Source organism: Rutidosis leptorrhynchoides, chromosome 5, assembly GCF_046630445.1.
Source record: "Rutidosis leptorrhynchoides isolate AG116_Rl617_1_P2 chromosome 5, CSIRO_AGI_Rlap_v1, whole genome shotgun sequence".
Classification (NCBI taxonomy): domain Eukaryota; kingdom Viridiplantae; phylum Streptophyta; class Magnoliopsida; order Asterales; family Asteraceae; genus Rutidosis; species Rutidosis leptorrhynchoides.
The window spans coordinates 186,038,633-186,046,511 of NC_092337.1; positions in this window are offsets into that span (position 1 = coordinate 186,038,633).

The window sequence follows — 7,879 nt, forward strand, 5'->3', positions numbered from 1 at the left end:
AATTTTTAATTACAATCTTTATGAAAATATACTTACATATATATTTTCCTCAGATGTAATCATGGATTAAATGAGTTAATATAATATTAATCTCATTTGATTTACCGTTAGAACTAAAATACATAATCTCTAAAACATTAGAGATTACATAATCATCATGAAGAACGAAGATGTAGAACGTCATGTAGAACGATGATTATACTCGAGGTACAGAATGAGATGTTGAAGCATGTGATGTTGAAGCTTGGGTTATTGGTGGTACTGGTATTGATATTGGTGATACTGTTGGTGCCGGTGATGTTGTTGAAGCTGGTACGTTTTGCACTATATTTTTCAAGGCTACAACTCGGGCGCGAAGCTCGTTGACTTCTTCTATTATACCGGGATGATTGTCGGTTCGGACGAGTGGATGAATGAGGTTTAGAATCTGAGATAGTATATGATCGTGACGAGATACTCTGGAAATGAGAGAGAAAATAGTGTCTCGAAAAGGTTCGCAGTAAACACTTCAGGTTCATTGTCAAGAGGTGAATTCGGTTGGTGGAAGGGATCGCTTTCTTCGCGTCTCCATTGATTAAGTTGACTACGAACCCATCAGATGAATTGGGTATGGCTGATTGATTGATTCATTCTGGTGACACCGCTTTCGGAGCTTATGTGAATATCCATGTCAGAATAGTTGTCGGGTTTCGAAGAACTTGAACTAGTGACGAGTTCCATTTCGTACGATTGAGTAAAGGATTTTTCGATATGAAATGATTTCCGGCTATCAAATGGTATTCTAATTACATAGAATATCTATATATATAGAACAAAAGATTTCATAGATTACGGTGGAATTTACGGAGTATGTCAGGCAGAGTTTACAGTAATAGATACACTACGAATTAGCAGATACGCTAAGATATGAATTTTGTCTATACACTATTCATGCAATCAATGCAGTATGATGTGCCTAGACTTAAGAATGATAAGCAGGTAATTTCAGATAAGAAATGATAAGTAAAATCTTTTGACATGTAACTAAGGTCGAAGTCCAGACTCACTAATGCATCCTAACAACTATCAGTTAGACACACTAATACAGACCTGGTTCACTAAGACCACCGCTCTGATACCAACTGAAAGGACCCGTCCTAATCCATCAGGACGAATACATTATATTTGGTTACATCGCGATGTACTTGACCTCTATATGATACATTTTACAAACATTGCATTCGTTTTTAAAAGATAAACTTTCATTACATCGAAAGTTGACGGCATGCATACCATTTCATAATATATCCAACTATAATTGACTTAATAATAATCTTGATGAACTCAACGACTCGAATGCAACGTCTTTTGAAATACGTCATGAATGACTCCAAGTAATATCTCTAAAATGAGCAAATGCACAGCGGAAGATTTCTTTCGTACCTGAGAATAAACATGCTTTCAAGTGTCAACCAAAAGGTTGGTGAGTTCATTAGTTTATCATAAATAATCATTTCATAATTTTAATAGACCACAAGATTTCATATTTTCATTTCTCATAAACATACGTCCCATGCATAGAGACAAAAATCATTCATATGGATTGAACACCTGGTAACCGACATTAACAAGATGCATATAAAAATTTCCCCTATCATTCCGGGACATCCATCAGACATGATAAAATAACATCGAAGTACTAAAGCATCCGCTACAACAGATGAGGTTTGTTATGAAATGTCCCGTTCATATTGATTATAAACGTTCCATATTAATTGATTTCGTTGCGAGGTTTTTGTAGTGACCCAAACTTTTCCATGTTTATATATATTAATTGGGATTGATATTTACATGAATAAATGTTTCCAATGTGTTAAGCAATCAAACTTGTTAAGACTTGATTAAATGAAACAAGTTTCATATAGACAATTGATCACCCAAGTTGACCGACGATTCACGAACGTTACAAATTTGTAAAAACTACATGTTGTGGTATATATAGACATATATATGGTTGACATGAGATTATGATGAGTAAGTATCTCACTAAGTATATTAACAATGTGTGATATACATAAGAAATGAGATTACTAAGTTAAGAAACTCGAAATGATATATATAACGATTATCGTTATGATAACGTCTACTAAATACATATGTATCATATAAAGATATTGATACACTATATTTAACATGATAAAATGATATTTAAATATATCATTAAGTGTGTTAATAATGAAATACATATGTAAAAACAAGACTACTAACTTAATGATTTCGAAACGAGACATATATGTAACGATTATCGTTGTAACGACATTTAAATGTATATATATCATATTAAGATATATTAATATATCATAGTATCTTGATAATAAAATAATTTAACATCTCATTAGATATAATAAACATTAGGTTAACAACATTTAACAAGATCGTTAACTTAAAGGTTTCAAATCAACATTTACATGTAACGACTAACGATGACTTAACGACTCAGTTAAAATGTATATACATGTAGTGTTTTAATATGTATTCATACACTTTTGAAAGACTTCAAGACACTTATCAAAATACTTCTACTTAACAAAAATTCTTACAATTACATCCTCGTTCAGTTTCATCAACAATTCTACTAGTATGCACCCGTATTCGTACTCATACAATACACAGCTTTTAGATGTATGTACTATTGGTATATACACTCCAATGATCAGCTCTTAGCAGCCCATGTGAGTTGCCTAACACATGTGAGAACCATCATTTGGCAACTAGCATGAAATATCTCATAAAATTACAAAAATATTAGTAATCATTCATGACTAATTTACATGAAAACAAAATTACATATCCTTTATATCTAATCCATATACCAACGACCAAAAACACCTACAAACACTTTCATTCTTCAATTTTCTTCATCTAAGTGATATCTCTCAAGTTCCATCTTCAAGTTCTAAGTGTTCTTCATAAATTCCATAAGCATAGTTTCATAAAAATCAAGAATACTTCCAAGTTTGCAAGTCTACTTCCAAGCTTTCTAATCCATTCCAAGTAATCATCTAAGATCAAGGAACCTTTGTTATTTACAGTAGGTTATCTTTCTAACTCAAGGTAATATTCATATTCAAACTTGGATTCAATTTCTACAACTATAACAATCTTATTTCGAGTGAAAATCTTACTTGAACTGTTTTCGTGTCATGATTCTGCTTCAAGAACTTTCAAGCCATCCAAGGATACTTTGAAGCTAGATCCATTTTTCTCATTTCCAGTAGTTTTATCCAGAAAACTTGAGGTAGTAATGATGTTCATAACATCATTCGATTCATAATATAAAGCTATCTTATTCGAAGGTTTAAACTTGTAATCACTAGAACATAGTTTAGTTAATTCTAAACTTGTTCGCAAACAAAAGTTAATCCTTCTAACTTGACTTTTAAAATCAACTAAACACATTTTATATATCTATATGATATGCTAACTTAATGATTTAAAACCTGAAAACACGAAAAACACCGTAAAACTGGATATACGCCGTTGTAGTAACACCGCGGGCTGTTTTGGGTTAGTTAATTAAAAACTATGATAAACTTTGATTTAAAAGTTGTTCTTCTGAGAAAATAATTTTTCTTATGAACATGAAACTATATCCAAAAATTATGGTTAAACTCAAAGTGAAAGTATGTTTTCCAAAATGGTCATTAAGATGTCATTTTTTCGACGGAAATGACTACCTCTTTAATAATTGACACGTAACTTAAATTTTTGACAATAAACCTATACTTTTTCTGTTTATATTCTTAAATTTGAGTTCAACATGAAAACATAGCAATTTTATTCACTCAAAACGGATTTAAAATGAAGAAGTTATGGGTAAAACAAGATTGGATATTTTTGATCTTTTTAGCTACGGGAAATGTTTAACAAATCATATCCTAGCTAACTTATATTGTATTATACATGTATTCTAATATATTATGTAATCTTGGGATACCATAGACACGTATGCAAATGTTTTGACATATCATATCGACCCATGTATATATATTATTTGGAACAACCATAGACATTCTATATGCAGTAATGTTGGAGTTAGCTATACAGGGTTGAGGTTGATTCCAAAAATATATATACTTTGAGTTGTGATCTAGCCTGAGACGTGTATACACTGGGTCGTAGATTGATTCAAGATAATATATATCGATTTATTTCTGTACATCTAACTGTGAACAACTAGTTGTAGGTTACTAACGAGGACAGCTGACTTAATACACTCAAATCTTTAAAACATAATAAAAATGGTTGTAATTATATTTTTGATCATACTTTGATATATATGTACATATTTGTATAGGTTCGTGAATCGATCCGTGGCCAAGTCTTATTTCCGAGGAAGGAAATATCTGTGAAAGTGAGTTATAGTCCCACTTTTAAAATCTAATATTTTTGGGATGAGAATACATGCAGGTTTTATAAATGATTTACAAAATAGACACAAGTACGTGAAACTACATTCTATGGTTGAATTATCGAAATCGAATATGCCCCTTTTTATTAAGTCTGGTAATCTAAGAATTAGGGAACAAACACCCTAATTGACGCGAATCCTAAAGATAGATCTATTGGGCCTAACAAACCCCATTCAAAGTACCGGATGCTTTAGTACTTCGAAATTTATATCATATCCGAAGGGTGTCCCGGAATGATGGGGATATTCTTATATATGCATCTTGTTAATGTCGGTTACCAGGTGTTCACCATATGAATGATTTTTATCTCTATGTATGAGATGTATATTGAAATATGAAATCTTGTGGTCTATTGTTGCGATTTGATATATATAGGTTAAACCTATAACTCACCAACATTTTTGTTGACGTTTAAAGCATGTTTATTCTCAGGTGAATATTAACAGCTTCCGCTGTTGCATACTAAAATAAGGACAAGATTTGGAGTCCATGTTTGTATGATATTATGTAAGAACTGCATTCAAGAAACATATGTCGATGTAATATATTTCTATTGTAAACCATTATGTAATGGTCGTGTGTAAACAGTATATTTTAGATTATCATTATTTGATAATCTACGTAATGCTTTTGAAACCTTTATTGATAAAATAAAGGTTATGGTTGTTTTAAAAATGAATGCAGTCTTTGAAAAACGTCTCATATAGAGGTCAAAACCTCGCAACGAAATCAATTAATATGGAACGTTTATAATCAATATGAACGGGACACTTCAGTTGGTATCCGAGCGTTGGTCTTAGAGAACCATAAAATTTGCATTAGTGTGTCTTATCGAGTTTGTTAGGATGCATTAGTGAGTCTGGACTTCGACCGTGTTTTCTTTAAAAATGATTGCTTAACATTTTTGTTGAAAACTATATATTATTAACATGTATATTATGTGATATATTAATCTCTTAACATGTTTAATATTGTGTGATAGATGTCTACCTCTAGAACAAATTCCATTGACTCACCTAATAATAACGAAGAGTCGAATATATATTGGACTGATTCACAAGTTCCCGAAGAGGAACCGGAAGAAGAATTAGAACCGGAAGAAGAATCAGAACCGGAAGAGGAGGAACCGGAGGAGGAAATAGAACCGGTGGGGGAAATAATAAAATGGTTAAGTTAAAGAAAATTCTCAACCAACCGACCAAGGTTAATTATGGTCAATGGTGTTTCCGCCAAGGAAGCAAAGTATTGGGAGGATTACCAATTCTCCGATGAATCGGATCCTGACAAGGATTCCGATGATGTTATAGAAATTACCCCAACACAATTTAATAAGGCAAAAGAGAACAATAAGGGAAAGGGCATAAAAATAGAGAAATTTGATTCCAAACCCGATGAACTTTATATGTATCGTCAACACCCGTATTTCTTAAGTTGTGACAATAACCCGGGAACCTCTAAACCACCAGGTTTTTCTAAACCAATGTGGAAAACGACGGCTCGTATTAGGGGAACATCATATATCCCTAGAAACTTGGCAAAACGAACCAAAACCGAAGAAGAAGAAACGAGCGAGTCGGAATAAGATAGTTGTATTCGTGTGGTGTAATATATGTAATATAGTGTGCTTATGCTTTATGATATATGTAAAAATTGGTTGTAATAATAAGTATTTTTTTTTTATGAATCTAACTCTTGTCTATTTTACAGTATAAAAATAAAAAATGGAAAGACAACCCAATATTTTAGAAGACTTACCCGGAGACATGATTGATGAAATCTTGTCTAGAGTCGGTCAGAATTCCTCGGCACAACTATTTAAGGCAAGATCAGTTTGTAAGACATTCGAAGAACGTTCCAAGAATGCCTTGGTTTATAAAAGGCTTTCGTTCGAAAGATGGGGGATATCACATTGGGAAATCCATAAGTTACGATGTGTTTACTTTGACGCATATATTGCGGGGAACCCAAATGCTATTTTACGCAACGGGTTAAGAAATTATTTTGACTCAATGTATCCGAATATCGGACTTCATGATTTAGAAAAAGCGGCTAACATGCAACATAAAGAAGCATGTTATGCTTACGGGTTAGTAATGTTCGCTTCTCACCAAAGTGAGAAAAAGAACATCGGGCTACAACTATTAAACAAAACGTTCCCACAAGTGACGGAGTCGGTAATTGGGGTAAGAAATGAGGTTTTTAGGTTATTACGAGACTGTTGGTCATTACGTAACCTTCATCCTTTTGACGACGTTACAACACGTTGTCATACTATCGGTCACGACGGTTACGTTCCATAAGACCAAGGATGGGAAGTGGTATTAGTAAAACCAGAATGCATGACTTGTTTCTGGACGTATGAATTACGTGTCTTTGTTACCTTTGCTGAACGCCTTATTTATTAACTAGAATTATCTTCGCAACTACTTTGGATCAAAGTTTTATGTGCTATATTTCATGCTATATGTAAAATAACGGTATTGTAAGTTTGCAAGTTATTGTATAAAGGTTTGAATATGATATATATATTTTTTTGTGATTAGTGTTTCATATAGAATTGTAGTAGTTGAAATGGTATGTTAGCTACTAAGTATGAACTTAACGGGTAGGTACTACCCGAATTAAAGAGTATAAAACGCTAATATGAAGAAAGAGCTTTTATAAATAAGTTCATATTACGCTACGAAATACTATTGACTACTTTTGATATTCTATATGATTAACTCGTTTCATTTGACTATTTTGAAGGAAATGGCACCGACTACTCGACACACCTTGAATATGAGTGAAGAGGAATTTCGTGCCGTTCTTGCTTCAAACATTGCCGCAGTACAGGCTACGCTACATACCAACAATAACCTTGGATCTAGCAGTACAGGAAATTGTGTAGGATGCACCTACAAAAAATTCACTGCCTGCAAACCTTTGGAATTTGATGGAACCGAAGGACCGATCGGATTGAAACGGTGGACCGAGAAGGTCGAATCGGTGTTTCCCATAAGTAAGTGTACTGAAGAGGATAAAGTGAAGTACGCTACGCATACCTTCACAGGTTCTGCGTTATAATGGTGGAATACCTATCCAGAGCAAGTGGGACAAGATGATGCTTACGCACTACCGTGGTCAGCATTCAAGCACTTGATGAACGAGAAGTACCGTCCCAGAACCGAGGTCAATAAGCTCAAGTCAGAACTTAGAGGGTTACGAACACAGGGATTCGATATTACTTCGTACGAAAGAAGATTCACAGAATTGTGCCTATTGTGTCCGAGAGCGTTCGAAGATGAGGAAGAGAAGATCGACGCATTTGTAAAAGGGTTACCGGAGAGAATCCAAGAAGATATAAGTTCACACGAGCCTGCCTCCATACAAAAGGCATGTAGAATGGTGAAATGTCCCGTTCTTATTGATTAAAAACGTTCCATATT